Source organism: Octopus bimaculoides, chromosome 6 (assembly GCF_046866305.1).
Source record: "Octopus bimaculoides isolate indiv1 chromosome 6, ASM4686630v1, whole genome shotgun sequence".
NCBI classification, from domain to species: Eukaryota; Metazoa; Mollusca; class Cephalopoda; order Octopoda; family Octopodidae; genus Octopus; species Octopus bimaculoides.
This window is the reverse complement of record NC_142933.1, coordinates 64,608,511-64,619,073: the sequence shown is the minus strand read 5'-3', so window position 1 is coordinate 64,619,073 and position 10,563 is coordinate 64,608,511.

Sequence of the window (10,563 nt, the reverse complement as noted above, 5' to 3'; positions counted from 1 at the left end):
CTTCTTCTTCTTCTTCTTCTTCTTCTTCTTTTTTTTTTCTTCTTCTTCTTCTTCTTCTTCTTCTTCTTCTTCTTCTTCATCATCATCATCATCATCATCATCATCATCATCATCATCATCATCATCATCATCATCATCATCATCATCATCATCATCTTCCACTTATTATTATTATTCTTTTTCTTTATCATCGTCATCATCATCATCGTCATCATCATCATCGTCTTCTTCTTCTTATTATTATTATTATTATTACTATTATTATTATTATTATTATTATTCTTTTTCTCCTTCTTCTCCTCCTCCTCCTCCATCTCCTCCCCTACTCCTCTTATTTCTTCTTTCTTCCTTTTTTCTTTCCTTTCTCCTTTTCTTCTTTATTGTTTTTCTTCTTCTTCATCTGTTTATTGTTATCAATTATAATCATTACTGTTATTGTCATTTCTTTTTTCCTACTTATTCATTAACTTCTTTTTCTTCATCGTTTTCATCATTATCATCATCGTCGTCGTCAATACAATCATCATCATCATCATCATCATCATCATCATCATCATCATCATCATTATCGCTACCATCATCATCACCATCATCATCATCGTCACCATCATCATCATCATCATCATCATCATCATCATCATTATCGCTATCATCATCATCACCATCATCATCATCATCACCATCATCATCACCATCATCATCATCATCACCATCATCATCATTATCATTATTACCGTCATCGTCGTCGTCGTCGTCATCACTGTTTTCTTCATCTTCATCCACATGTCCTCTTCACAGTGAATAATATACATCTTATCAAAACACATCATCACAAACACACCGAACACTACGACTCTCACCCTCACCATGTCTACTGTCATATTACCATGAATTGCATACTGTCCGGCATTCAAATTCAGCTGGAACGAAGAAATAGAGGAAATGACATGGGTGATGTTGATTTGTCTCTATCTTAAGAATATTAGTTGTGTGAAAACTATACAACTAAATATTAATTTATAAGATATCCAGGTTCCTGTTGAATTTCTTCCAACCACTTGAATTTTTTTTTTTTTTTTAAAGTTTTTTCAGAAAGTGTAGTTCTGATGAAAATTACATTCATATTTAACACGTTTGAGTGTATTCGGACGTGCTAAGACCTTTCACTTCGAATATTGTCCTGGGAGAAAATTCTCCATCTAGACATGTTTGAAAACACATTTTGGGGATTGTAGATGATGTCATTGAATCGTAGGATGCAGGCGTTTCTGCGTTATTCTGCTTCGTCAGCTAAGAAGACCAAATCTGTCATTCACACCCCGAACTGAGAACGAAATAATTTTTACTAAGACAGCATGCAGAATGCTTACTGATATGCGTAAAGCTTGGTAAAACTAGAATTAAATGACACACGAAGCAGCATTAAAGAAAGCATATTCGTGTTAACACATTCGAGTGTATTCGGTAGGAGAGGTGGAATTAAAGTATCAACAAAATAATAAGGAACTTACAGACATAACAAGAGTATGAAGTTATGTTAAATATACAAGAGGTGATAAAGAATGCAGTTCATACGTAATGAGAGATGAGTGAATTTGTACGCAGAAATCTTAATACAAACGGATTTGGAAGTATTATTCTAAAAAATTTTACAAAATAAAAGCGGCTATTTATATCTGGAAAACATAGCTGCGTTAATAGTAAATAGTCTGAAATATAATTAAAAAGACCCATTATTGCTAAGATAGGTTTCTATTTGTTAATTAACTATAAAAATAATTACACGTGGTATTTATTTGGATTAGTGATTACAAAATTTATAAGAAATATGCATATATATACTTTTTATTATTTTATACTATTCGACTGAAGAAATCTATAAAACACAATCAGTAACTTAGTACTTTGATAGAAAACAAGATATTTCTTAAGAAAACCAAAATTAGGTTTACTATGATTTCAATGAGAAATAAGACAATTTGAATAACATAAAGCACTAAAAGTAATATGATAGACATTGTCATAACTTGAATACTGTTGAAATTTAATATACATAAATTAACTGAAATGAAATAGATTTAATAGTGGAAAATGTTAAATGGATTTATTAGTATTTTAGGTAGATGTGTATACTGAATTAAAACTGAGACAGGGTTTAAATATAAAGACAAATTTATAAAGTTATACAAACTGTTATGGTATAAGTATAAATTATTTTATGTAGATTATTTCGTAAATATAGGAAGAGTTCGACAACAAATATATTTGGGAAATAAATCAAAATACAACTAAAAACTCGCTCTGGTTACAAAATTAAGAAACTAAACGGGGATGATTTCATGATATTGAATTTGGAAAAATGCTTATTTATTAATTTATCTTTGTTATCTAAATTTAATGAGACCTACATAAAAAACAGCACTTATCATCAATGATTTAGAAATACGGTAAAGTTGAAAAACATAAATATAATAGAAATTCAACATTAACATTCAAGAGAATCTAAACAGATAAATCTTATAGAATTGTATCTTGTTAATTTGTATGCTTTGAAGCCTTAGACTTACCTGAATGTGTGTGTGTGTGTGTGTGTGTGTGTGTGTGTGTGTGTGTGTGTGTGTGTGTGTGTGTGTGTGTGTGTGTGTGTGTGTGTGTGTGTGTGTGTGTGACTATATATAAATGTGTATGTTGTAAGTAAATATGTGGACATACACAGCTTCAGAAATAGTATATCTTGCAACATTATATCATCAAAATAATTGGTGTGTAATTTATGTTATTGCACAGAACAATTCGGTACCTGATGAAACAATTGTATTACCTAATCAAATAGATATACAGAAAACAGATCACGGTTAATTGCTACGAACTCCAGATATTGGAATACTATCAAAGATAAATTACTATAGAATATAGGTTTATTTAGCTTCGAATAGCTTTGCGAAGGTGAGCTGCAATGTGTTAAATTCACTTGATTCTTCATAATTGTGTACGTATATGTGTGGGGGATGTTACTTTAATTCTGCCTCCCCACCACCTCGTCCGCCCTTAATCATTTACAAATAAACAACATTCATATTTACAGCATCGCTGGAAAATGGTCAATAGGCGAAACTTCGAAGTGAAGTATATATATAAGGTGCAGGCATGGCTGTGTGGCAAGAAACTTCATTCCCAGCCACATGACTCTGGGTTCAGTCCTACTGTTGAACCAGCACAGTAAAGCCTTCAATCAACCTGCGTACTAGATCCGACAGCCGGCTCTTCAGTGTATCTTGTCTCAGAACCGAAATAAAAGCAAGAGGGAAGATTGGTAAAACAGTTTCAATTCACACCCATCTTACATATGTTGTATGGAGGACATATGACAAGCTGATTGTTAAGGCTAAAATAGCAGCCTGCAACGCTTATAACATGAGAACACTACTGTATGACAATGAGACATGAACTACGTATGCCAGACAGGAGAGACTGAACATTTTCCTCTTGAGAAGTATCCGTCATGTCGTGTCTTGAGTATTTCTTAGTAAGAGAGGGTGTCCCGAGCTGGATTTTCCAGTATGAACACTCTGCACAAGTAGTAAACAGTGCTCTGGCTGGCCATACCCACCACATGGAGAATAATTGTATCTTAAATGACAACTGGCATCCGTAAGTTAGCTATTATCCACCTCCCGCTACATTACGTGGGCGTTTGCATGAGGGACATAAAAAAGTTCGATATTGATACAGAAAATCCTGGAAAATCCTGAATTGCCTCGTACTTATATGTTTAATGCTGATGAAGACTTCGCCTAGCAAATTATTTTATTTGCTAAAAAAATGTCTGAAACCATGGTCCAGGAGACAGATGGTAAATGTTTTTATTTTTCATTCCCTTCGAAGTTTATCCCTAATAGTGGTTTGGATTTTAGCTGTTATTTCTAGCGTGCAAGGAATTCTATAACCTCTTATGTGTTTAAATGTACACTGTAGTAATATGAATAATATATAGTCTATTGACTAAATTTTTTTACATGCTAGGCCACTGGTAGTAGAAATTTCTAATATTTCTTATTACCCTGATATTATTAAATATAGATAATTTTTTCTGGAAAATTTTCGAATGAAACGCTGGCATTATTTTTATTTGTTGCCGACAAGGAGCTGCGCTTGCGTGGTAGATTTGAAAATTTAGAATGTATAAGCACGGGGCATATGCTGGATTGCCTCGTACTTATATGTTTAATCTAGACATGCTAGATGAAGACTTCGCCTAGCAAATTATTTTATTTGCTAAAAAAATGTCTGAGACCATGGTCCAGGAGATAGATAATAAATGTTTTTTTTATTTTTCATTCCCTTCGAAGTTTATCCCTAATAGTGGTTTGGATTTTGGCTGTTCCTTCTAGCGTGCAAGGAATCCTATGACGGATACCTCTCATGTGTTTAAATGTACACTGTATTTATATGAATGTGTGTGTGTGTGTGTGTGTGTGTGTGTGTGTGTGTGTGTGTGTGTGTGTGTGTGTACTTGTGTGCGTACGCGCGCGCAATAAAAGAAGGAAAATGCACACACTTTAGATAGTTTTAATATATTTTTAAATATATTCTATATTGTGTTTGTCGACCGGTTTGACTTTCGCTAATCATGACATTGAAATTATTGTAATTTCGTATTTTCTTAAGAAGATTTTAGACCATGTTGTGTGTGGAGAATTTTATGAACGATTCAACAAATAAAAAAAATTAATGGGAGGTAATTGGTGATCGTTATTATCTTTCAGGGAGGGGATAAATAAATATACACAAAAACTCAAAAGCTAAAGCAGTGAGTTGAAATATGTACAATGATGGGTATGTGATCATGAATTAAAATATATACTGAGATCAAAGTTGGTTATGCCGTGCTCTTGTGTATTTTAGGTAGCCTGTAAAAAAGACTAGGCTTACATTTAAAAGTACCCCGAAGTACTTCCGGAACACAGTTTGCCTTGTCTATATGTTGAAGGGCATACAAACAGAGAGAGCGAGAGAGAGAGAGAGAGAGAGAGAGAGAGAGAGAGAGAGAGAGAGAGAGAGAGAGTGAGTAGAGGAACAAGAATGAAGATAACTATATGTATCATATATATACATATAGTCGTTTTTTAAGTTTGTGTTTAAAATTCCCGCGTTTTTAATCAAAACTTGTTATTATGGTGACAACAATACCTACCTATCTATCTTACACACATACTCTTTCTCTCTCTATTTCTTTTTCTCTCTCTCTCCCTTACACACATGCACACACACATACACACACATACACACACACATACACACACACACACACACACACACACACACTCTCTCTCTCTCTCTCCCTCTCTCTCTCCTCTCTCTCTCTCTCTCTTTCTCTCTCTCTCTCTTTCTTTCTCTCTCTCTCTCTCTCTCTCTCTCTATATATATATATATATATATATATATATATGTATGTATGTATGCATGTATATATATATATATATATATATATATATATATATATATATATATATATATGTATGTATGCATGTATATATATATATATATATATATATATATATATATATATATATATATATATATGCATATGTGTATGTATGTGTGTGTGTGTGTGTGTGTGTGTGTGTGTGTGTGTGTGTGTGTGTGTGTGTGTGTGTCTGCATATGTATGTATGCATGGATGGATATTTGTAATGTCAGCAGAATTAAACTAAATATACGTCAACGCTATATATAAGAGAGGTATAGTATATACCTATTTATCAGGCTGATATTCTTTCCTTACATTACAAGCCTCCTATTATAACAAGCCTCCTTTAATCTATCCAATATTATAACAAGCTTTCTTTAATCTATCTTATGTTGTTTCATAACATATGAATGGAGATGAATAATTTTCATTTTGTTTGATCTGGAGAGTCTGCATTTTCATTGGTTGTAATGTTTAGCGTGTTAATCTCTACATTTTTTCCGTACGCATGTATACGCCAATATGCGTTTATTTGTGTGTTTTTATATTCGTTTGTTCCATTTGCTATGTGCATGCGCCGTATGCCAGCGTATTTATTTCAATAGTTTAATATCTTAGCATGTGTGTGTGTATGCGTAGTAATATGTCACTGCATGTCCGCTTAAATGAGAATGTATCTTCTTTGTTATATCTCCTGGAGCATATTTATTAAAGAAAGGATGTCTCTTTACCTTTATTACTGAATAAGTACAAAGTACTATTTGAAAAGAACAGAGAATAAAGAATAGAAATGACAAGAGGATTTGTCTTCATTTAGGTTTCTGTATTTCCCCGAATTAATATTTGGGATATCGAGCTGGCAGAATCGTCAGCTCGCCGGGGAAAATGCTTAGAAGCGTTTTATCCGTCTCTACGCTCTGGGTACAAATTCCGCCGAGGTCGATATTGTCTTTCACCCTTTTGGGGTCGATAAATCAAGTACCGGTTGAGCATTAGGGTTGATGTAATCGACTTGCCCTGATCTGAAAATGCTGGCCTTGTACCAACATTTAGAGCCAATATTTGGGATATAGTTAGGGTCTCTATCTAGGTACTTATTAAAGAAATTATACCAGTCTAACTTTATTGGTAAATACGTGTAAAACACTATTTGAAAATAAATGAAAAGGAATAAGAAATATATTCTGTCAGGGTATCATATCGTTCTTACTTGGATATCGTTAAGTATTTTAAATAAGCACCCATGTATGTGAGGACAAATAGTAACTTTCTTTTTTATGAAATCAGAGGAATTTTTTTTTTTTTTTTCGCAATTTTCTACCTGTGACCAAAGACTCGGAATCTATCTATCAATTTATCAACATTAGTAAAAGAAAAAATGTTCCAGCGGTGACCGTTCCTTATCTTTTTTAAATGATGCGAATCAAAATGAATAAAATTTTATACAATTTAGGCTAAAGCAGGCGCAGTTTACTTCCCAATTACATGCTAGCGTGACACGTTGGTCGAATATTTTCTACCATAGCCACGTGCCGATCAAAGAGTTGCGAGTGGATTTGGTAACGGAAACTGAAAGAAGCCCGTCGTATATAAAAATGTGTGTGTGTGTGTGTGTGTGTGTGTGTGTGATTGTCTTGCGGGATTTGTCCCGTCTCTTTGCACTCTGAGTTCAGGATTGCCTTTTATCCTTTCAAGGTCGATATATAAAGCACCACTCCTGCACCACTCCAGTACCAGGGTCGATTCCACTTCTTTCTACCTGTTTGTCTGCTTCTCACTTTCTGAAAGACATCGGCTGTGGTCAAACCTGAAGAAAGAAGCGAACCGCCAAATTTCTAACTGCCCATGACACACGGTATGTCACAACGGCGTCCCTAGGACTCCATCAAGAAGTTGAAGCTTCAAAGCAATATAGGCAATTTAATACGATTAATAATAGAAAATACAGTTTAGGAAGACTCTTCCCAAATACATCAGAGCGATTCAAAATATTACAGAACGTTACAAGAAGTTTACCATTGTACCAGATCTTAATCGAGAAAACATTAGAACCAATAAGAGAAAACTACCAGATCTTCTGACAATGCCAGATGGATGCACAGCATGAATGAGAATGTCTTTACGATTTGCTTTTGGCCATCTCATTACAACGAATATTTCGTTATACCGAATGTTTGCAGAATCCTCTAAATTTCGTTATCACGGAATTTCCCCTTATATATGTGTGTTTGTGCGTGTGTGTGCATATGTATGTATGTATGTACACAATCAGAAAACATCTTTTTAAGTGTTGAAATGTACGTATTTGTGTGTTCGAGTGTATTCGGATTACAGATTTTAATCTATGTATTATATAGACGCGAGACATTGTGAGTTATGATGTACATATTTGCGTGAGTATATGTGTGTATGTTTATGCATATGTGTACGATGGTGCTTCATTGTTTCTGTTGTTTTGAACTAAAAATTCTATCATTACAGCAATTCCGTATTCATTGCTACTACTACTACTACTACTGCTGCTGCTACTATTACTACTTCTACTGCTACTATAAGTATTCTCTATTAAAGAGTCAATAAGAGAGCTTGTACATGGTCGCTCAATCTACTACTACTGCTATTGTCACTACCACTGCTCCACTTCCAGCAACCTCATTTCACACTGATTTTTGCCCCGAGGCTTTGAAAATTGATTTTTTTCTAGCACTGCATGCAAATAACTTAAAACTAGAATAATGCATAATAATATTATTTAGGTTTAGAGCGGCGAACTGGCGGAATCTTTAGCACACCGGGCAAAATGCTTAAAGACATTTAGTCTGTCTATACCTTCTGAGTTCAAATTCCGCCGAGGTTGACTTTGCCTTTCATCCTTTCGGACTCGATAAGAATATGTACCAGCTGCACACTGGGGTCAACGTAATCGACTTACCCCTCCTGAAATTACTGGCCAAAATTTGAAACCATTATTAATAATGCTTAATGCAACGAGCTGGCAGAATGTTATTGTGTGCAAAAAGTAGCACACAATGTCATAGAAAATAGTCACAAAATGTAATTCACATTGACAATAAAGAATTTAGATAATAATGTAATCATACAACAATCTGTCAGGTAAAAAACATGTTCAAACAAATTAGATGACGTGTTAAATTGCTGAAGATTGATTGCTCGCTCCCTCTGTCGCAGTACTTTGGGTGTGCGATGACAGACATGTCATGGGTGCCGTTAATTAGAAGATTTAGATGGTATTGCGGTCGCTGCAGCAGATATTACTAGCTTTACATATTAGCATGCTTTCATACACCTCATCAGAAAACTGTGGCCATTGGAAGGACGTTACAACTTCATCCGTTCTTAAAGAACAGTTAATACTAAGGAGATTCGTTTACGATTCTCAGCCGCATCAGTCGATTAATACAACTGACTGGTATTATATTTTATTAACCCATGGATGGATGAAAAGACTGATTTGGCAAAAATTTGAACTCATAATTTAAAGGAGGCTAGAACTATATACTACAAAACATTTTAGCTGACGATCGAACGAATTTGTCAATCCATCGAGGGCGATTCTACCTTTGATATTTCTGGTTTCGATAAAACGAAATCAAGTAGCAATTAAATATTGGTTTCAAGTTTCGGCACAAGGCCAGCAATTTGGGGGAAGAGGATAAATCGATTTCATCGACCTCAGTGTTCAACTGGACCTTATTTTATCGATACTGAAGAGATGAAAGGCAAAGTTGACCACGGCAGAATATGAACTCAGAACGTAAAGATGGACGATACGCCGCAAAGCATTTTTTTCCCGACGTGCTAACGATGCTGGCAGCGTGCCGCCCTACTTCCAATCAAATATTACGATTCGTGATCATGTATTGATCTCGAGCTTCTGTTTTAAAAAATAGTCAACATTAAACATTAATCGAATGTATTTTTCTTAAGTTTTAATGTGAATTTCTAAACCATCGTCCCCACCCCAGTCTAGAGCGAATGTATGAATGCAACAAAATAATTCCGTAACCAAATTTTCATCATAATCGATAAAAAAAAAAAAGAAGAATTTCAACGAGGCATGGGACGGCCTCCATATTGTCACTTGGTATGCTGGAAATAGCAACCTAAAATCTTCATCAAATCGAATTCCGCTGTTTTGAAAAAACAGAAATGGAATCGAAACACAGACAGTGTACCCCCAAAATACGCACAAAGAAAAAGTCAGGATGGCTACGGTTGGAATGCTTTTGATAATAAGTCTGAACGATTAGAATTCACCGACGTTTATAAAATCACACCAACGACAATAAGAACAACAACAAGGAAAACCGAAAAAAAAAAAAGATTCTATCCACGTCACGCAACCCTATCAGGGCATCATCAGACTAAAAAATGGTACAGAGCTGGTAACATAACTATAATGTACTCTGCCGTTAACCAGATCATGTTTGTTCAATTCCCACTTGGTACTACGTAAATATTCCATTTCATTATCATTGTTAATTTTATCATTATTGTTATTATTATTATTATTATTATTATTATTATTATTATTATTATCATTATTATTATTATTATTATTATTGTGCGTGTGTGAGCGTACGTCCTTGTGTAACCATGTTTTCATTTAATATATGCAAATATATTCTTTGAAGAATCCTATCCCATTAATAAATATATTTCCGTGTATGCGCGTTAAGACATACATACATGTGTATATATATATATATATATATATATATATATATATATATATATATATATATATATACATCTCTATATACATATATGTATATATATATATATATATATATATATATATATATATATATATATATATATATATATATATATATATATATATGGATGTATATATGTGTATATATATGAATGCATGAATATATGTATATACATATATATATATGTGTGTGTGCCTGCGTGTGTGTGTGTGTATGTTATATGTGCATGACTGATGGTGTGTATGTAGAGACAAGCGGCGGGATGGGATTGCTGAATGTTTGTATTGGTGTTGGGATGTAAAGCTTTATAAAAAAATTAAAAAAAGAAGCAATACTTTTACCTTTAGGTTCGTTT